Source organism: Bidens hawaiensis, unplaced genomic scaffold (assembly GCF_021521415.1).
Source record: "Bidens hawaiensis isolate Kalapana, Puna unplaced genomic scaffold, B.hawaiensis_p1.1 tig00036290_1, whole genome shotgun sequence".
In the NCBI taxonomy this organism is placed as follows: Eukaryota; Viridiplantae; Streptophyta; class Magnoliopsida; order Asterales; family Asteraceae; genus Bidens; species Bidens hawaiensis.
Window position 1 is genome coordinate 35,743 of NW_027496317.1, and position 23,839 is coordinate 59,581.

Sequence of the window (23,839 nt, forward strand, 5' to 3'; positions counted from 1 at the left end):
TACATCTCCTGCTCCGAACAACTATGACTTTAAGAACTTTTGGAGCACCAAACCTACCTCGTTTCTTGGTGAGGAAAATGCCACCAAACTTCTGCAATGGTTTGAGAAGATGGAGAACGTATCCATCCATTGTGAAGTCCGGACGCCAAACGGACTAAGTTCACCTCGAGCGTTTTCGAGGATCGAGCTATCACTTGGTGGAATGCTTTCAAATCTGACCATGGAATTGAGTTGGCTATAGCCATGCCTTGGGATGATCTCATGGAGGCCATGAAGAAAGAGTTTGCCCCGAACATGAACTGCAAAGGCTTGAAACTGATTTTTGGGAGCTCAAGCAAATCGGAGGGGATAACTCCACCTATTACAACCATTTTCGTGAGCTTAGCCGCATCGTACCCCACCTTGTAACCCCCGAGAACCGTGGCATTCGGAAATACATTCGCGGTTTACCAACTGTTTTTCTGTGATGCAATGGTGAGTCGTGACCCTTTAGCCATCGGTGAGGCTATGGACCTAGATGTTTCCCTCACTGACGTTCATTTTAGGGATGGAACCTTGTTCCGAAAAGATTCCAAGCCTACCACCAATTGAAAATTGGAAATAATGATGATTAAGTACTAAGTTTTATCAATAAATGAAATATGAAATGATTTGTCAAAAAGAAAAGATGCAAATCACTCAAAAATCTAGACAAAAATGAGACATGACATGAAGGATATATCATGTCTAGAAGTTTTTTTTTTTTTGACAAGTGGCATATATACAACTGATAGTTGTAAACTATGGTTAACACAAATGAATCTTTTATGCGAAAGCATAACTAGAAATGTGAAATTATGCACTTTAAGGCACAATTGTGGTACACAGATTTTTATTAAATGCGGAGATATAGTCTCTTGTGATGGATGAAATAACTTTTAATATAATAATACAATAGAGAAACGATATGCATCTAATGGATGTTATGATATCCTAGACATATGATAATGAAGTTCATATGAAATCCTTACATTATCCAAATTGCTAAAATCATATAACAAATAGTTCCTGAGAAGGATATGATTGCAGTATAAGCATTCAGACACAATGTTGGATACGTTGATAATTAAATGTAACTGGAACTTCCAATACGTTTTCTAACACGGTTTAGTGCTTAAAAATAAACATATTAAGGATGTAATTCCTATACATTAATACGCATACGATGGTTATGATAAAGTATGTACAAGAATTGTACAATGTTGAATCAAATGAAACAAATATTAACAAATTCTTTGAATATGATAAAATGATGAAGTTTATGAGAACTCTTGAAATGGCATTCAGATACAACCAATCAACATTGGATGAACTCCATGACGGAAATGCATTAAACATTTATATATATATATATATATATATATATATATATATATATATATATATATATTATGGAAATTCACAAGTTCTATATATGGACTAAAATTGGTGAGTCAAATGTGATATAATCGTACAAATGATTATTACAAGGAAAAGATATATGAATATCATGTATTCAACCCATGTGTTTTTTAAATCAACGATATCATGCTTATAAATATTATAATGTTAGTTGAAGATCGCATTGTATTACCTAAAGAGATGGTATACTTGTCAAACTTTTACATATTGATAATTTTATATTAATAAAACTTAGATTTTTTTGCTAGTTAAACACAACTAAATATATTGTTCACTTAAGTTTATTGATACAATACAATTCGTGTCTAGTGATTAGACAATAAAATAAGTTAAAACAAATATTTGATACTTTCAAGGTATGAAAGATATGAGTTAATATTTTTATCAGCCCATCAAACAAATTGTGTTAGTCTTGTAAATGCATGGAACATAACACAACAAGACTATGAAACATATATTAGCAAATTTGTTGAATATGATATAATGATGAAGTTTATGAGAACTCTTGAAATGACATTCACATACAATTGGTCAACATTGGATGAACTCTATGACAGAAATGCATTTTACGTTTTAAGTATTCAATTAATGGAAGTTCAAAAGTTCTATATATGGACTAAAATTGGTAGGTCAAATGTGATATAATCGTACAAATGATTATCTCAAGGAAAAGAGAGATGAATATCATGTATTCAACCCATTTGCTTTTTATATCAACGATATCGTGTTTAGAAATATTATAACATTTTGTTGAAAATAGCATTGTATCTCTTAAAGAAATAGTACACGGGTTGAACTTTTATTTATTAATAATTTTATATCAATAAAACTACATCTATAAAATGTTTGCTAGTTAAACACAACTAAATATATCGTTCACTTAAGTTTATCGTTACAATACACTTCATGTCTAGTGATTAGACATTGAAATAAGTTAAAATAAATATTTGATACTTTCAATGCATGAAAGGTATGAGTTAATATTTTTATTAGCTCATCAAACAAGCTTTGTTAGTCTTGTAAATACAGGGAACATAACACAACATGACTATAGATCTTAATGTATATGTTTATGAGAGGATCCAATATAAAGAGAATCGCATTAAAGATCAAGTGGTAAATAATTAATTACACATTTTTGAGCAACTTTCGCAAAAGATCAAAACATATATATATATATGTATCACTTAATGATATATACATCAGGGGAAAGTATTATACGCACCACACTCTTTTGTCTCACAAGATTATTTCCTAGCAAAGTTGTTAATAAGACAATATCACCAAGCGTATTAAAAGAACAGTATACTACATTATTTCATCATGTTGATAGTCAAATGAGAGTAGGAATGAACCATGATGTGGTGACTCTCCACATGTGTAACCTCTATTATTCATTATATTGAATTAGAAACATCTCAATGAATAGAACTTTTCATTTTCTCTCTACTCTATGATTATATGCATATTTGATCTAGTTAATAAGTCGTCGTTTTTTTTTACAACAATATAATATTTGTCATAAATTTGTTGGAATTTCTTACGTAATATTCGTTTTAACATTACTTTTTTTATGGTTTCACGCCCCCCACTGCAACGCGGGGGGCTTAATATTAGTTCAAGTAAAATGATTAAAAAAAGGAAAGCAAAAGAAAGAAAAAATATATAAAGGGCAAATTTATAGAATGCTAACCAAGTTTCAAAAGTGTTCTAATTAGATTATTTAAGTTTAAACAATGTTCCAGTTAAGTCACTCAACTTTCATATTTATTAAAAAGTGTTTTAACATGTTTTTTTAGCTTAGTTTTTTTTATATAGGAAATCTTTTTATCCTTACTTTGATGTTAATGAGTGGTGATGTGGATTTTATATTTTATTTTTTAAATTTGAATATAATTAACATTTTTTTAATTTAACTACATACATTATAAATTCCGACTCCCGCATCTTATCCTCTATTTCTTTCTTGTATCACAAAAAAATTGGTGAGACTCGATTTGAAAATTTAGTGCCCTGATTTAAGAAAATTTGCATTAGTGACCTAATTATCACTTTTGAAATTTAGTTATTATTCCACAGTTTCTTAGAAAAAACCAAATTACTTAAGTAGTAATAGCTCCGGTAATATCTATGAAAACCGTCGTTATTATATGTTTTTTTTTACTAAATAGGAAATTGGATCCCCTGTATATTTAAAATATATATTTAGACATGTGTTTCTTTAGAATATAATTAACAAACGTTTATCAATAATAATTTATATTAATTGAATCATGTCACAATTTTTTATAGTATCTGTCTAATGAGGGACGTCTCCACCACCCTCTATATATTTGAAATCGCTTAACTCTTTTCTCAGGTAGCAGATTAGTCAGCATACATAGATTCTAAACAAAAATGTCTACTGAACAAGAAAGCATTATTCGTCCCACTGCAAATTTCCCGCCCAGTATTTGGGGTGATCAGTTTCTTGTCTATGATCAGGTATGTTATAAGTTAATAATTACTGATAATTGATTGATTATACAATATTCCTAATTACTATAGTATCACAACTAAGAACTATATTTACATACATGATTTGTATGCTTATGTGTGTCTTCCTATACATGCATGCTATTCAACTAAAACAATTTGATGGTGCCTCACATATAGATGACGCAAGAAAATCAACATGGAATTGAACAAGTTGTTCAAGAACTGAAACATGAAGTGAAGAGGGAAATATTCGCAAAGTTGTACGTTCCTTCGGAACATGCAAATTTGTTAAAACTTGTTGATTCAATCCAACGCCTTGGCATAGCATATTACTTTGAAGAGGAGATTAATAAAGCCTTGCAACATGTTTATGATGCTTATGGAGATAACTGGAATGGTGGTTGTGTTTCCCTTTGGTTTCGACTCATGCGGCAACAAGGCTTCCTTGTTTCATGTGGTATAAGTTTAATTTACTTAACAGTTAACATATATAGGCTTATTGCAATGGAATATGTAAAATGAAACAGATATAATGAACAACTATAAGGACAATGATGGAGCTTTTAAGGAGAGCTTAACCAATGATGTTGAAGAAATGCTTAATCTGTATGAGGCAACCTTTATAAGGGTGCCGGGAGAAGTCATACTCGATGATGCTCTTACTTTTACAAGAGCTCGTCTTTATGACATGGAAAAAGATCCTCGGTGCGCTAACACTATGTTTTGTGCCGAAATACAAAGAGCACTAAGACAACCTATACGAAAAAGATTGCCAAGACTAGAGGTGATACGCTATATACCTTTCTACAAACAACAAGCATCTCATAACGAGTCTTTGCTAAAACTTGCGAAGTTAGGGTTTGACTTGCTTCAGTCCTTGCACAAAAAGGAGATTAGCCAACTATCCAAGTACCATCACATTACCCATTCTCTTGTTAGATTTATCACATATTATATTATCAACAAGTATTATATATTTGTGTTATCTAGTGTTCTTAGACATGTACATGAAAAGTGCTGGAAGTTTTAAGTAAAGAGTGTGAATGAAGTCTTAATAAGAAAGTGGTAAACGTCGTGCATGCCTGCGCTTCCTGCGGACACGAATGCAGTTCCAAAAACCCGAGCCCGCATGGGACAATTTTGGAATTCGGTTTTGAAATTCAAAATATGTTAGCCTGGTCAAGATAATTAATAATCATTATGATAATGATTATTATTTTTGGTTTTCAATTATTTATTTGAATATTATTATTCTTTAATGGTCATCAATTAGAATTGATTATGTTTAATGGCCATTATTTGAATATTATTATTCTTTAATTGTCATCAATTGGAAATTGATGATGGTTATGATTCATTGGTTATAAAACCATGATGAGTGCATCATTTTGAGACCACCGAAAATACACCAACATACACACTTCTTCTTCTTCCTCTTTGCTACAACAACATTGTTACGGTTTTCGTTTCGGGCAAGTGATCATGTCCGGCAGTACTATGCTTCTGCTTCGAACCGGAGTACCCTGGGAACAGACCACGAATCTGTTTAAGGGAATTGTGTCAAACACAAGCCCGGTTCACCGTTTCTTGATTATTTCTTTTCTTATTTTCGGATTCTATTATATAAGATTTCCAACAAAAACTGGCTTATTGTAGGTGGTGGAAAGCTTTCGATGTCCCAAATAATTACCCCTACGCTAGAGATAGATTGGTTGAATGCTACTTTTGGGCATAAGGCGTGTACTATGAGCCTAAATATTCCCAATCAAGAATTTTCTTGTCAAAAACTCTTGCAGTGATAACTATACTGGATGATACTTATGATGCTTATGGTATCTATGAAGAGCTTGCGATTCTTACTGATGCAATCGAGAGGTAATACACTAACACGCAAATTGTGAACCGTTTGAACAAAAGTATTATTGTTAATATTTTTTTAGGTGGTCGATTGAAAGCTTGGATATGCTTCCTGAATACATGAAACTAGTGTACCAAATGGTTTTGGGTGTTCATAAAGAAATGGAGGAAATCATGGCAAAGATTGGAAAAGCACATCATCTTAACTATTATAAAGAGTCTGTAAGTCTTCATATGCGTAGCAATAATTTTATGAAGAAAACTTGTAACATATCTGTCCACTTATTCGTGACCTTGATTAGCTTTTCCTTTATATTGCATTATGATATCTTTTTGTAAAACTTTGAAATAATTTTATTGTTCTTGACTTATTGTTACTTATGTTTTTGAACTTCCAACTTTACTTTCTGTAGTCTCTTACAGGATGCTATATATTAATTAACCTTATGTTTTTGTTAACTTTTTAGATGAAGGAATACATTGGAGGTTACATGACTGAAGCCAAATGGAGAAATGAAGGTTATATACCAACCCCTGAGGAGCACGCATCAGTTGCATTAATTAGTTGTGGCTACAAATTCCTTCTAATAACAAGTCTTGTTGGCATGGGTGACATAATCACAGATGAGTTATTCAAATGGGCTCTAACTTTTCCACCTCTTGTTAAAGCTTCTAGTACACTTTGTAGGTTCCAAGATGATATAGTCACCCACAAGGTACATTAATACATTATGCTTAAGATTAAGCAATCTAATAGTTTTCTAAAACTTGATAAAGTTGTATGAAGCATATATGCGTTGGTAACTTAATGTCCAAAATAAATGAACAGGAGGAGCAAGAAAGAAATCATGTCGTATCTGGCATCGAATGCTACATAAAGGAATTCGATGTCTCTGAGAAACATGTCATTGATTTGTTTCTCAAAAAAGTAGAAGATGCATGGGCTGAAATGAATCATGAATCCCTTGTGTGCAAAGATGTTCCTATGCCTATAATTATGCGAGTGATTAATTTGGCCCGTGTGATTGAGGTCTAATACAAGTATCAAGATAATTTTACACATGTCAAGGAAGAACTACAGTATCATATCAAATCCCTTCTCATTGACTCTATCATGATTCATGAGTAAATGAGCTCAGGTTCTTCTGCTTCATGGTGTCATGTTGGAAATAATCAGATGAAAATAATCATCTTCAAGATGTTTGGAGATTTACACATGCGATTGTGCGAAGATTCTATTGTTTGTATTTCATTGTTTGGGTAATTACGTGTGTTTAATTGGTATTGTTAATTTTAGTGTTTGTATTTCAATGTATGAATAATACGTGTCTAATTAATATTTTTAATTTTAGTGTTTTTATATCAAAGTTTGAGTACTAAGCATGTTTAATGTTTTAAAGCTAATGCTTCATTAAGTTAGTGTCTCGTGTAACACACGGGTGAAAAATATAAAAAACGTCAAGTATACATATATGAATTACTAGCAGGTAACCTGCGCAATGCGGCGGTGGTGATAAGTTCCATTGTCAACGATTCCCCGGTTGCATAAGAGCGGTAATCGTTAATTTTGATCTGGTTGTTCATTTACCTAATTTACCAATTCATAAATTACACGTTGACATGGACTAGATTGTGGTTTTGTTAGATGGTTTGATTTTCCCGTGCGCATAAGATCTATTGAAATAATTCAAAAGTCCATTCTTAGTTTGTCTATATATAAAAAAAACATATCAAAACTATGGTATAAAATAGGTTGTAATATCCAACAACTCTTTATGCTGTTGCACTTTAAAGTTAACCAAAATATCGATTATACCTCTGAATGTAACAAGCATTCCAGTATTGCTTATAATGATAAAACATCCGCTAAACATTCATCATTTATAGCCATAAAGCGTTCAAAAAAACAACCATCAACCATAGTGTGATGCATCAAAACGCCATCAAAACATTGTAAAGATTAATAAAGACAATGCAAATAGAATCTTCCAACTATTTTAATGGCTCTAACCATTGCGTCACCTTCTATCGTGACCTTTTCCCTTGCATATACCATAAGTGACATTGCTCCCATCTCCAACCATTTTGCCATCTTTTGTAACCCTTGTGATTCATTTCATCAGCTACTTTCTTCCTATTTTCCATTGGTGGTCCGATCTGTTTGTGATGTGTAACATAGGGGTGAACAAATAATTGAATTGGTCATATTGGTTAGTTAACGGGTTAAAGCTGGTAAGTGTTGACTCGCCAATATTAACTTGAAGCTCGGGTGTTATTCCAAAGAGTTTGTTTAGGCCCTGGGGTCCACATCTTCTTTTGGTTCAGGTTGAACCTATGAGATAACATGAAAAAATGAACATATAAATTTTGGTGAACATAAATGCAAAGTTAAAATTATTAATCCAAGCTATTACTTGTGCATACATCGTTGGATCACTTGTTCTTGTTTTCCCTTCTGCTGATTTAAAAACACTTATTCCTGTTCCGCATAATATCATTACATCAGGACTTCTAAGCCAAAATAATAAAAGCTGACTGCGGTACTATTGTCGTTAAAGATGATAGTTTGTCTTTAAGAATCCAACACCCAAACCTCTGTGAAGTGAATGCAAGTACACACCTATATAAAGACATCAAAAAATGTTCCTAACGCTAATTTGACTTACCTAAACGCAATTGCATACAAAAACATAAGAAATAAACAGTAGAGCCTAATTTTTTGTAAAACTAAAACAAATCGGGCAACCTTAGAGAGGAAAACCAACTTCTTGTAATAGATGTTATTCAAAGCATCTACCAGTTTCAAAATTGAAAGCCCAATCTAATCAAGACCTGAAAAAACCCTAGTAGTTTAGTTCATGTTTGATCATTTTATTGGTTTAAGTTAAACAAACAAGCACGAACATGCCAAAAAAGTGATTTCCTTTTGACAAAATGGTCAGCATTACAAAAAAAAAATCAAAGAAGTGAAAAAAGGAAAAAAGAAAATATAAATAAGGCATTTTGATTAAAAAAGTCAAACACAAAAATCTTGAAAACTTGTTAGCTATAGTAATACCAAACTCTTGCTAATTTTGTTATAACTGAAATAATAAAACCGTAAGACTTTACATGTTGGAACTGCCACATAAAGCTTCAAGGATCGTACGCACATTCTTACTTTTCATAAGTGTTGATAATACAACAAACTGAAATCAAACCCGAGACAATTTAAGCCGGTTAAAATTTATAAGAAACAAAAAAAATAAATTAAAAGTTTTAATATACCACCAAACTGGAAGATATTTACAACATTTAAAAGGTGTTGTACAGTTAAATTTGAGAATAGCAAAAGAAAAGAAAATACTAACAGCATTTTTTTTAATGAGAAAATATTGATCCTTTTATATATAACATAAACCGAACTACATCTGGATAATGGGTAAACGAGCAACAAGCTGTGCCGCTATCCCCTTTTGAATCGCAAAGCCTATTCTACTAAATATAAATCCTTGGTTCCTCGGGCTCTGCGAGTCACTGTGGACCACCTTCTGCACCCGCTCCAAGAAGCGAACCGCAGGAGCTAGGGATCCAAAAGTGTCGAAGGCAAATGAAATGAACACGTGCTGATTCTCCAAATACAATGTCTCATGCTTAGCAACCTTCCTAGACTCTGCTCTCAAAACCGCCTGTCCCGGTACGAAGCCACTGTCTCTCAGCCCCACCAACAGCATTTAAAAAATGTTTTGTGTTTAAAACGGGTTCAGCTAGACAGACCTGGAGTTGCAGTCTTTTTCAAGCTGCAACACCAAATTGCAGTCTTGTTCTAGCTGCAGCAGCAAAACATCCCATAAATGCAGCTACATTGCTGCAGATTTTGTACCTGAAATGCAGCCAAATTTGCATATATTTTGGACCTTGAAGCAATCTCGATATGGACTGGTTTGAACACTTGACAACACGCTTTTTCATACTGAACAAAGAATTTTTGCACAAGTTTGACGTTCGTTTATACCAAAAATAAACAAAGGATTTTTGCACAAGTTTGACGTTCGTTATACCAAAAATCGGTTCCATATACCCTCACTCACTAAACACCCCTCACAAGCTCTACACTCAAAACACAATCATAAGAAACGAAAAAACAAACTTTCCAACCGTCACACCGAAGTTGTCGCTAGAGTTTTTGGCGAAGTTAAAAGTTGGGTGAACTTGTTCCAAGCGAAGTTAACTTAGGCGAAGTTAACCTCCTGCAGTTGACTTAAGCGAAGTTGACTTTTATGTTTGGCCAAGAGAAGTTTGATCATTCTGTTTGACCGGGCGAAGTTACGTAACTTTGCTTAATTTCCGGAGAAGGCGAACTTAATGGACTGTTAGAACAAAAATAATAATAATTAATAAAAAAATATAAAAAAAAAATTATATGCAAAATTTCCTGACCATGCCATCAATGAGTATTTCGAAACAGGTTAAATTGGAAGTTGAGTCGGGTTCTAGTACTAAAGCTCCCAAATTACTTAAAGGGACCAACTTCGTATAATGGAAAGATAGGTTCAAACAATATACAAAGTGGCAAGATGCCAAGATGTGGGTATGTATTCAAGATGGTTATATACCACCCATAAATACCTTTTTTGAAAAAAGAGAACAACTTATGAAGTACATTCAAATGGAAGAGGATGAAAAGAAAATGTATGAGGCTGAAAGCAAGGCTCTAGCTACGATAACCATGGCATTACCACAGGATATTCTTCATACTTTCAAAAAAATATAAGATTGCTAGGGATATGTGAGATGCATTGGAGAGTAGATATGAAGGAAATGTCACCATTGGAAATTCGAAAATGAAAATGTTAAAGACTCAACTTTCGGTTTTCAAATACTTAAAGAATGAGACTTTGGATGAAATCATCACTCGGTATTACCATCTTATGACTGAGTTTGATAATTTTAACATAAAGATAGTCGAAGCAGATGAGGTTGAAAAGCTTTTTGATGCACTTCCACCAAAATGGGAAATATATACAGTAATGATCCGAGATAACAAGGACTTTGACGCGTATGAACTAGATGATGTGGTTAACAGACTTAGAGGTTATGAGTTAAACATGAAGATAATGGGAACAGGTACAGGATCTATCTGTGTATGGCCAAAAATTCTCCAGGTTCAAGCTCAGGGTCTACAGCATATTACTCTGGAAGTGGTATTGAAGTGGGAAGTCCACAAGTAGGATGAACTCAGATGGTGAAATCTATTTTGTAGCTGGTGGAAGTACACCATCAAAAAGTCAGGGAAGTTCAACTATGTCTACGTGTAGTCCTCAAAGCATTAACTACTCGTCTATGCCAATAAGTGTAAAGTCGGTTGAACAACAGTTTGCCTTGTATGCTTCATTTCTAGCATCTTATGAAAACTACATCAAAGGAAAGAATTTGGATCCGACTACATTAGATGAGGATTATGATCAGATCGATGTTGATGAATTGGAATAGATTGGACTTACAGTGGCATATGGCTATGATAGTAAGAAGAGTGAAGAGGTTTATGAACAAGACTGGAAGGAAGTTCATAGGACAAAGTCCAGGTTTTGATAAGTCTAAAGTGAGGTGCTATAATTGTCAGAGATACAGACACTTTGCTCGAGATTGCACTAATGAAAGAGTTGAAAGAAACAATAATGCACAATTAAGTAGTCAGTTTGGAGCTAGATCTGAGGTAAAGGCAATGGTTTCTCACCAGAGTGGTGGATATAACTGGAATGTTAAGGTAGAAGAGTGCAATGAGAAAGCTCATGTGGTGAAGTTAGATTTTTAAAAGGAAGATGGAAGATCTTCAAGTGTTAGTGATCCGGCATACATGGCTGAAAAGAACGATCTACCATATGAGGTAAGTAGTGAAGAGTCATGTATCATGTGTCAAAACCTAGCTGAACAAGTTAATACCTTAAATACTCAAAACAATGAATTAATAAAAGAAGTGAGCTCTTTAAAGGAAGACAATCACTACATAAGATAGAAAGATCACCAATATAATCGAACAATTAAAAGTCTTGAAAAGGATTTACAAAGTTTAAAAAACACACTTGGTGAAAAAGTTCAAGTGCTTGATCTCTCCTATGAAGTGGTTGAAGAAAAGACCAGGATAATTTCTAACAAGGATAAGGAAATAGTTGATTTCCAAGTCAAAATTGTTGAACTAAATAGAAAACTTGAACAAATCATAAATTCGTCTTTTGTCTTGGATAATGCTTTAAGTTCTTTAAGGTCAACAACCGAAATGGAGGGACTTGGTTACGTGGAATTTCCTCCTCCTTTTAATAATAATAATTATGCTTTTACACCCTCTAAGAAGCTTGACGCAGATCAGCTAAGTTCTTATCCAGGTACAGCAAGTGCCACACCATTGAAGTCCAGCTCAGGAACAACAAACTTATCCAAGTTCGATATCCCTGAACTGGTGAACTTAAGTGAGAAAGTTACATAACTTTGCTGAACATCAAGAAGCGAAGTTAAGCAACTTCGCCTCATCTGCTGGACAGAATTTAAATCAGTAAAATTTGAGAGGTTTCGCACTTGTTAAAGTTGTTAAAGGAAATATGATGGAAGAATAGGTGGGAACATTATCAAAGGAGTTCATAAAACGAAAAACTAGGTTAAACCCATTTGTTCCTCCCTATGTTAAATTATCAGATTCGGGCCCTACCTCCTTTTCTAATAATGTGACCAAAAGTCAAAAATCTACAGTGGACTCGTTGGAAAATAAGTTATGCTTTGGATGTCACATTAAGGGACACGTGGCAAGTATTTGTCCCTTGAAGAAACGACTACAAACAGAAGAAAAAGGTAAAACAAACGCCGAGGCAACAATAAACATATCACAATACAAATTCTCGCAAAATGTATGTTCCAAAAACTAACCAAAGGATTTGGTTTGGTCCTCGTTTCCATAGAAACCAACCACCATTTTTCGTGAACACTAAGGTTAATTATATTAAACAAGATTTTATAATAATCGGCCTTGTCAACCCTTTTTCAACGCTCGTGGTCATTTAATAAATTATATTAGGTCCCAAGGAACACCAATTATGCAAAGTAAAATAAGTGGACGACCCAAGACCTCAATGGCTTGGGTCCCTCATACTAATTAAGTTCTCTTTGGTGTGCAGGAACAGTCGGAGAGAGCTGTGAACAACAAGTGGGTTGTAGACAGTGGCTGTTCGATGCACATAAATGGCAACAGAGATTTGTTGTAGGATTGGAAAAGTATACAGGGAGGATGAGTTAGCTTTGCGGCTGAAAATGGCGACGCTATAAGTGGTATTGGTATTATGACAAATGGAAAGTTCAAATTGGAAAAGATCGATTCGGAAGAAGAATTGGCAATCAAGATGATGATCATTGAAGGAGAAGCTTCAATCCTCAAGATCCCAGACACGAGTGATGTTACACGAAAAACACCTAATGTGGAAACAACAATCAACTATGACTTTCACAATCCTTTCCACACTCAGACATATACTGATGAAGTTGAAGCGAACTTGGGCGAGGACTTGGTAGTTGATCTATTTCCAAACCTAAAAGTTCACAAAGATCACCCAGTCGACGACATAATTGGTAATCTGAACGACGGGGTACAAACAAGAAGGAGCATTGTAGATAATGTGTGTATTTATGTGGAGATTCAAGAGTCGTTAATCATTGATGAATGTCTTTACTCGTGCTCCATTAGTCAAGTAGAGCCTAAGAATTATCAGATGGCTCTAAAGGAAAGCTCATGGGTTGAGGCAATGCAAGAGGAGCTAGCTCAATTCAAGAAAATGGATGTATGGACGTTAATGGAGAAACCGGATAATGTTCATGCCATTGGAACAAAGTGGATGTTTTTGCGCCAATTGCAAGACTGCAGGCTATTTCTAGCCTTTGCAGCCTGTAAGGATTTCAAGGTGTTTCAAATGGATGTGAAGGGTGCATTTCTAAATGGAGAAGTTGATGAGTTGGTATATGTTGAGCAGCCACTGGGGTTTACTGATCCAAACTATCCAGACCATGGGTATCGTTTGAGCAAGGCTTTATATGGGTTACATCAGGCACCTAGAGCATGGTATGATACATTGTCAAAGTATCTTCTAGAAAATGGTTTTGTGATAGGGAAGATAGACAACACTTTGTTCATCAAGTGACACAAAAGAGACTTTCTGTTGGTCCACATTTACATAGACGACATTATCTTTGGTGCGTCAAAGGTTGAGATGTGTAGAGACTTTGAAAAGGTAATGAAGAAGAAGTTTGAAATGAGTGCATTCGGGGAGTTGACTTTCTTTTTAGGGTTGCAAGTTGATCAGAAGGAAGATGGATTGTTTATTCATCAAACCAAATATGTTTATGATATGCTTAAAAAGTTCAACATGACGGACAGTCAACCCAACGAATCTCTAGTTTGCGTAAATCATAAGCTAGGACCTGATGCAGGCAGTCCAGAGGATGTGGAAACAATAATCAACTATGACTTTCACAATCCTTTCCACACTCAGACAGATACTGATGAATTTGAAACTAATGTGGGCGAGGACTTGGTAGTTGATCTATTTCCAAAACTAAAAGTTCACAAAGATCACCCAGTCTACAACATAAATGGTAATCTGAATGAGCGTACAAACAAGAAGGAGCATTGCAGAGAATGTGTGTGTTTATGTGGAGATTCAATAGTCGAGAATCATTGATGAATGGCTTTACTCATGCTTCATTAGTCAAGTAGAGCCTAAGAATTATCAGATGGCTCTAAAGGAAAGCTCCTGGGTTGAGGCAATGCAAGAGGAGCTAGCTCAATTCAAGAAAATAGATGTATGGACATTAATGGGGAAACCAGATAATGTTCGTGCCATTGGAACAAAGTGGGTGTTAAGTGCAAGAAGTATAACAAAGGAGTAGTGATCAGAAATAAAACACGTCTGGTGGTAAAGGGTTTCAACCAACAAGAGGGTATAGACTATAATGAAGTTTTTGTGTGAGTTGCAAGACTAGAAGCCATCAGGCTATTTCTAGCCTTTGCAGCCTGTAAGGATTTCAAGGTGTTTCAACTAGATGTGAAGAGTGCATTTAATGGAGAAGTTGATGAGTTGATATATGTTGAGCAGCCACTGGGATTTACTGGTCCAAACTATCCAGACCATGGGTATCGTTTGAGCAAAGCACCTAGAGCATGATATGATACATTGTCAAAGTATCTTCTAGAAAATCGTTTCGTGAGATGGAAGATAGACAACACTGTGTTCGTCAAGTGGCACAAAAGAGACTTTCTGTTGGTCCAGGATTACGTAGATGACATTATCTTTAGGGCGTCAAAGGTTGAGATGTGTAGAGACTTTGAAAAGGTATTGAAGAAGAAGTTCGAAATGAGTGCAATGGGGGAGTTGACTTTCTTCTTAGGGTTGCAAGTTGATCAAAAGGAAGATGGATTTTTTATTCATCAAACCAAATAAGTTTATGATATGCATGAAAAGTTCAACATGACGGACATCGCACCCTATGAATTACTCCAGTTTGCGTGAATCATAAGCTAGGACCTGATGCAAACAGACTAGAGGATGTGGATCCAACCCTCTACAGCTCAATGATAGGTTCTTTAATGTATTTAACTACTTCTATACCTGACATTATGTTTGCAGTTTGTTTGTGTATTCATTTTCAGACAAATCCGAAGGAATCACACGTGAAGGCAGTAAAAAAGATCTTGCGGTACGTGAAGGGAAAGCGGAAACTGGGATTGTGGTATCCAAAAGGAGGCATTTTGGATTTGGTTGCTTACACAGATTATGATTATGGTGGGTGTAATCAAAACCGGAGATCCACCACAGGAGGTTGTCAGTTTCTGGGCGTAAGGCTTGTTTCATGGCAGTGCAACAGCAGACCTCTGTTGCGATATCTACATGCGAAGCTGAATATATTGCAGCCTCTAGTTGTTGCTCACAAGTTTTGTGGATACAATAACAAATGCGTGATTATGATCTGAATTTCACTCATACTCCTATATTAATTGATAATATTGTTGCTATATCCGTCACTAACAGCCCCGTTGAGCACAGTAAAACTAAACATATAGAAATTAGACATCATCTTATAAGAGATTCTGTTGAAAAGAAGTTAATTGTTTTAGAAAAAATCGACACGTTGGATAATTTGGCAGATCTTTACACTAAGGCATTTGACCGAACCTGCTTTTCTAAACTAATCCAACTGAATGGCATGATAAATCCCGAGTAACTAGTTTTTCTTGTTTTTGTTTGAAAAATTTAGGGAGGGTTTGGCTTTGAAAGTTGCTCACCTTGCTTTACCTGTTGTACCATTTTACTTCTCTGCTATAATTATACAAGTGTCTGTTAACTTTCCACGTGACTTCTACACACTGGACCACCATCTCCACTCTATCTCACTCTCATTTATGTTACTGAAGTGATTTATTTTATTTTTATGATTGTTTCAAATTTCAATATTGCAAAATAACCTCTCGCCGCAATCATCATTCACTTTCGTTCCTCAGCCGATCTCCGGTTCATCCCGTCATTGTTGGATGAATGTTTAAAGTTTGGTGGATGAGGTATCACTATAAATAAAAAGTCATTTAATGGCACACAAAAAGTGTCACAAAAAACCAAAAAAGTGTCACTAAAGAGCCTTGTTGGAATGAGTGACACAAAAAAAGCCCACTAGAAGAGCTACCACTAAAGCCTTTAGTGGCACTTTTTTCGTCTGCCACTACAAATTTTTAAGCTTTTAGTGGCACTTTTTTCGTATGCCTATAAGTGGCATAAAAACATTTTTTTTTATGCCATTGAAAACATTTTGGACTTTAGCGGCACTTATTTTTGTGTGCCACTACAAATTTTTTGGCTTGTAATGACACTTTCTTTTGTCTGCCACTACAACTTTTGAGCTTTTAATGGCACTTTTTCGTATGCCATTAAAAATTATTTTTGGACTTTTAGTGACACTCTTGTTTTCAACTAACACTAACAACTTTTTGAATATAAGAATCATAATATCTTCACCACAAATAAAAGTTCGATCACATTCCAAACACATAGAAAACACCTAATAACTCTCAAATCAAGACAAAATATCTAACATATAAAAAGGAAAGTAACATATTTGAATAAAACTGAAAACTTGCTCACGCTCAAACAACCTCTTTCACTATCTTTAATCTTTAGGTGAGATACCTAATAAGAAAAATAAGACTTTTAAATATGTAAACAATATGGACACTGTTGAATTATTTATATACTTTTTATTTAAATACCAAAGTGGTGCGCTAAAAGATGGGATGTTTTGTTGCATAAATGAAATATACATAAACCTACAAAATCGGTATATATCTTAAGTAAACTCTTGAGCCCCTAAAAGAAAAGTCTGCATTTGTACCTTCTTGTTTGCTGTGTTTCCACTTTGAATCAGGAAGAGTTTTTCCCAAATGAAATATATCAACCAACAATTAATAATAATTTCGAATTCCAAAACCAGATTAACTAAATTCAAAAGGCAAGTAAATGATAGAAAAACAAGACCAACATACATTTCTAGTAGATAAGAAGAGGAAGGAGAGCATGATACCATTTTCGAGAGTTGACCGTACACATGCATTAACCATGTATCCAGATATCTTAATGACTAATACATAGCCAGAAATAATGCTAGATTTTGTTAAAATTGTGTTTGACATTAAAAACATATCAAATAAAACCAATCAAACCTTGAGCTCTAGGATTCGTTGAAACTCAAAAGGCGTTCCCTCATGTAGTAGTGCACTATATGTATCTGCCACTGAGTCAACCGGGGATATAATAACTTGTACATGACATGAAAAAAACATTGCAAACAAAACTTCAAATGCAAATAAAGACTTTTTAAATAGTTTTATGAGAGAAAATGAGACACTAGGTTAATCACAAACCTTTAATAGTGCTTCCGCTTTGCTAATCTCATGACTCACAAACATTGAGTAACTAGCAGCTCCTGATCTCTGTTCAGAGCAACTTATAATAAAATAAAATTATAATAACAAAGATATTAAACTTATCGTAACAATAAAATAAAGTATATCAACATACTTGTTGAGCTCTGCTCAGATATCTGCATGAAAAAAACAGGTTATAAACCAATGGGCATGCACATCAATAATATTATAATATAAATATGAAATAAGGCTATTCATCTTGTCTAAAAAGAACGGGAAACAAACTGAAAAAAGATGGCTTCCAAGTACAGGGAGGCCACCATCTAGAATCATTTTTATGTTTGTAACATACCTGCAAATACAAAAAAAATGTAAAAAATAATGCGTTAGCAAAATAATTTTAAGTTTAATATGCACGACTCGCGATTTACTCTAATTTTAAAAAATAATGTCTTAGTGCAATACTTTTAAGTTTCATATACACAACTCACGGCTTACTCTGATTGATCTCCCACACTTTCAAGGGGTACCCCATGGTACACGTGCCATTGCAGCCATTTCAATGTCAAAATTGGTTACTAATGGGTCCAATGCTTTGGCTGTAACTGCTGAAAACTCATCTTGTACGTACAATACTATATTAAGTATAGCTATAAGAGGCAAATAATTATGATATACGTGTGTGTATTGACATAATAATAATAATACAAATTTACCTGTGCTTCTGACATATCCACCACATCAGCCAACAAAGGGTATTTTTTTATGGCTCTAAACTTGATGACCCGCTAGCAGTGGCTCGAGCCCGTGTCACATGGCAAGTGGACTCTCTACTAACTCATTTCTTCATATGAATAAAGTTTAGTTTTGAAATAATTTCACTCTATCTGCAACAATATAAAATGCCATCAAAGAAGAGATCCGTAACTTTCGAAATCAAGTTCAGTTGCAAACAAATTTGAAATAAAATTGAATAAACTGTGTTATTTAACTAACTTTTATCTACTATGTACCTTATAAATTGCACAACATATTTAGACCCAATTAGGAGTGTAAATGAACCGAGTTGAGCCCAAGCTCGACTCATTTTTGACTCACGAGAGCTCAAGCTCGGCTGAATTGAAGCTCTTTCTAGGCCTTGAGCTTGGCTCATTTCAAGCTTATTTTCTAAAGCCCGAGCTCGACTCGGTTGAAGCTCTTTTTCTAAACCTCGAGCCCTGTTCGTTTAAAGCTCGAGCTCGGATCGAGATCCATTTTTTCAAACTCAGGTTCATCTCGTTTATTATTTATTAATTAGTTTACATACACTTTTAGTTATTTATATCTTGAGAAATCACGTAACAAGCCTAAGCTTGAAACGATTTCGTGTGCAGTACCATAAACAGGCCAAAGCTCGGCTCAAGATTGTTATGGAGTTAGAACTTAAAAATACATTAGGCTTGCTACGGTTCAACAAGCCTAAACAATCTTCCCATACAAAACTCAAATTCAGGCTCAACACCTCAAATTAAAGTTGCATAACTCAAATAAATTACCTGATTCCATCCTACAAGCATGAATTATGTAACCTTCACTCCAGCATGGATGTGTTCATCAACTTGCCTAATTAATCTTTCAGCTCGATGTATTAGCATCAAAATTACACCCTAATTACCTCAATAATTCTTCAACCTATCTATATTAACTAGTTTTCCAAAATCACAATAGCAGACATCACAATTCCATAGCTAACCTACATAATCTTCCACTATCAATCAAATATTAACAAATCTAACAATTTAATCAATAGATAACAAATCATCAACAAAGCCTCTACCTTCGATGGAATACACCAAGCGACACCACGCTCCTCGATACACGTAGTTTTGAGCCCTAATTGATCCACGTTAGTCGCCACCACATATTCGCCAGGTCTCTCGCCGATAATAACGATGTCCTTCTCATCAGATCCAACGCAAATGGAGAGATGGAGAAATGGAGTTCACATGGACTCGTGGTCGGAGATGGAGAGATGGAGCATTCAAGAGCCCTAACCCTAATTTTTAGAATGTGCGTGGGATTGTTAGAAATATGACACATTATCAATGTTGTCTCCTATGCTTTTTTGTTTCTTTTTCATTTTTCATCATGACGTTGAATGGTGAAAATGCCTCTCCACTTCACTAAGGCCACTCCAAACCAGTAACACGAGCAGGGCTAAATGTTATTAGAAACTTAAATTTGTGCATATCAGCTCAATGCCATTAAAAATATGTGCCATTATACTTTTAGTGGCATAGGCAAACTGCTACGAAAATCATAGATTCGTGGCATTAAAACTAAGTGTCACTAAAATGTGTTATAAAAAATTAATTATTACATATATAAAGTGTCATAAAAACCCTAAATTAGTAGCACAAAAGCTATATGTCATTAAAAACATGTGACACTAGATCTTTAGTGGCATAAGCAAAGTGCCACTAAAATACAAAATTAGTGACACTAAAACTAAGTGCCACTAAAAATATGTAATAAGCAAAGATGACATACGCAAAGTGCCATTAAAAACAGAAATTACCATCACAAAAGCTAAATGTCATTAAAAACGTGTAACACTGTACCTTTAGTGGCATAAGCAAATTGACACTAAAATACAAAATTAGTGACATTAAAATTAAATGCCACTAAAATGTGTTATAGGCAATGATGGCATACGTAAAGTGTCATTAAAAACCTAAACTAGTGACATAAAATTTAAATGCCACTAAAAACATGTGACATTAGATTTTAGTGGCATACGCAAAATGCCACTAAAATACAAAATGAGTGCCATTAAAACTAAGTGCCACTGAAAATGTTTTATCGGCAAAGATGGCACACGAAAGTGCCATTAAAAACTAAATTAGTGGCACAAAAGCTAAGTGCCACAAAAAAATGTGTGCCACTAAATGCCTGATTATTTGTAGTGTATGTAGTACTTCCTGTAAGTCAAGTTTTGATTATATTTTCTTCAACAATAATATTTTCTGCATCATTTACAAGTAAATTGATATGTTTTTCTTAGCAGGAAATCAAAAAATATAATAATGTCAATCATAATCAAAAAGAAGAATTCAGAAGATCAATATCATGTGCTAAGGCGGTCTTCTGGTGGTAGAGGTGCTGTCACGATGGCAGATGGTGGGGTTTATTGTTGGTGGTGATAAAACGTATAAGATGGTTTCGTTTTTGTACATAATAGTCTCAAATGCTATAAATGAATGTTAATCATCATCTAATGTCGTGGTAACGCTTAGACGTCTATTTGCTTACGGTTTGACACCCCTCTCCCCCGCAACGCGGGGGGTCAAGATCCTAGTTAAAAATAAAAAAAAGGGGTTCCTTGTTATGTTATATCTGGGAAATAATATAAATCTTCGTGTGAACAGTGAGATCAACACCGTACGACATTGTAGCAGAGACGGACAGACTCTGTCATCCATGTGTCGGTAGACTCAGCCCAAGAGATGAAAAGTTGGTCTGACCGTTGACTTGTTGGAACCTAATTGAACTTGTTATGTGTTAGATCTTGAGATTATAAGTTCATTTAAAATTATTACATTTGGTTCACACTTAAATATACTTATATTTCCAGACCCATGAAGATCACATACTTTATATATTTGATATGCAATGTTTGCTCAAATTAGTAACATGTTGGTATCAAATCACCAACTAGTTCATCCTTTTTTAGCAAAAGTCTCTTGTGTAGACATGATTAAACAAATTCATACAATATTTTGAAAACCATGTCACATTCATACAAGATAAACATGTAAACTTTAGAGGAAAAACTTGTTTTAGTTGTGTTAATAGCCTTCCTTCTATGATTTTATGCATTATTTTGTGGGTGATCTATCATACAAGATTTCAAGTCTTGTAATATGTCAAGAGAATAAAAGAACAAAAGGGGTAGAAGCTCACTCTGATTAAGGAAAGAGGAGATAACAATATAGACATATGTAAGAACAAGTAGAGATCTTCAAGTTCCTAGCTCCAAATCCTCGCTAGTCTTCGTTCTTGCCGTTAGATCTCCATCTTCATAACTTGTAGGCTTGATTTGCACTTGAATCATGAAATGTAAGTTGAAAAATGGATGAAGATGTGTTTGTGTGTGTGTGTGTGTGTATGTTGGGCCGGTTACAAAGGAGGAAGAGAGAGAGAGAGAGAGAGAGAGAGAGAGAGAGAGAGTTGTTTGGAACTTTTGAAACAATGAGATTGAGTGTAAGAAATGTGATGTCTTTATGTGTTTGTGTAGGAGGAGACATAAACTTCCTAGGGAATACAAGATAGAAGAAAGTTTTACAAGAGGGAGGGGTCCCTTTGGGGACATACAACCAAGAGGGATGGGTTGGGGGTTGGTTTAGTTTTTTTACTGGTGTTAGCATTCTAGTTAGTTTGGTTTAGTTGGTTAAGGCCTCTGGTTCACTTGGTTTTTATTTATAACTTGTTTAGGATGTAATTATAACTAGGTGTGGTAATACGTAACTAGTTGCCTAGTAATATGTTTCATGTGTCTTACATGGGTTATACACACATTATACAAGTTTGATCATGTGTAGATAGAATTTTTGACATAATTAAGATCATGCATTTACGATCATGCGGGCCATTTGTTGTGTATTAGACGATATAATGTGAGATTTCAGTGCATGATATATTGTTTGAGTGTTATGGATCAATGGACTCCATTTTAAAAGTTTATATTACTCTGGGAAATTTGTATTCGTGATGCGGTAATTCCCTAAATTACCTAATGTATGATCAATAGTGATGTGTATGGCTTTGCTAAATCCTAAATGATCTAATTAATTCAAATTAAGTCGAATATGAACTTGTGACATGAAATCACTTTTAAAAGTGTCAATTGTCACAACAACTTTGGACAATCGGTTTTGGTATCTTAATTATATTTAATCATCCCCCACTGGAAATTGTACTAGGCAGTGTTGTGAATCACATCATCTAGAAACTAAACCGTTTCAACAGCAAACTACCAAAATGTTTACTTAAACCTTCTGTTGGACCGTACCACAGTGTCAAATTTTCCGGTAAATTTTGTAGCTGACCCGCTTATGAATAAAACACGAATTTGTGACCCAAAATAAGAACCCGTTAACAAACAAATAACCTTTTGATAAATCTGAAATCCCAAATTTGGACCACTTAACACAAACTCAAATATGAACTTAGTTAAAATTAAATTTCCAGCAGCAAACTTCTAACACCTTGTAGTTTGACTTCTAAAAGTCAAACTGTCAAACCAATTGTATAAAGACCAGAATTCTCCTTTTCGACCTTTAAAACCCCGAACCGATCATAATCCGCAGTTACTGGACACACCTGCTGCAGTCCGTTAACTCTTTCAAATAATTACAAAAATTCCCCTGCTGTTACCAAAATACTGTTGTTTCTGAAACTAGAACCGAAAATACCCTATATTTGAATCGTATGATATTGACTTATCAGAACCCATGAAACAAGAATCAATTGTTTTGTCTACAATCTATCATGGAAGACTTGTTCACATAATCTTTTCGATCTACTTTTCGAAGTAATATGCAAAATAGATATTTGTTGCCTTGATCCAAATTTTTATATTGATCATAAGATATCTATAGGCATGTTTGGGTTTGACTTTGAGAACAACTTATTGGCTTAGGTTTTTCGAAAAGGCATTCTAAAAAGTCATGATTTGTGGTTTTAGAAAACAACTTTTGACCTTATCAAAAAGCTAAAATAAAAAAAAACTTTAAGAATTGCCAAACATTTTTTAAACTTATTGATTTTTTGGAAAAACATACAAGCCAATAAATTGTTTTCAAACCCAATTCCATATATGCCCCATATCTTTTTAACTATAGAGTATTTTAAAACATCAGGACAAAAACACACACACACACTCCTTGGATCTCAGAATCAATATTTGTGATATTGTAGAATAATAATTATACAAGTGCCAAATGGTTTATTACAGCCGGTATTAAGATGTGTGAGAGTGAGTTAGTTATACATGAGATTTAATGTTAGGTCGTGCTTTGCCATAGGGCTGGTTATTATGCGAGTGAGTGTTAAAATTTTCCATGCTAGATATCAAAGATATGTTCTCATGTGCCC

General features: G+C 34.4%; 1 pseudogene across 1 annotated transcript; it reads left to right on the forward strand.

Moving 5' to 3' along the window:
• Positions 1-3,837: 3,837 nt before the first annotated feature.
• LOC143588263 (beta-caryophyllene synthase-like) lies at positions 3,838-6,866 on the forward strand (annotated as a pseudogene). The gene is made up of 7 exons (XR_013145075.1): positions 3,838-3,928; positions 4,106-4,375; positions 4,446-4,827; positions 5,575-5,793; positions 5,859-5,997; positions 6,243-6,491; positions 6,605-6,866. The product of XR_013145075.1 is annotated as a beta-caryophyllene synthase-like (transcript).
• The last annotated feature ends 16,973 nt before the right edge of the window (positions 6,867-23,839 follow it).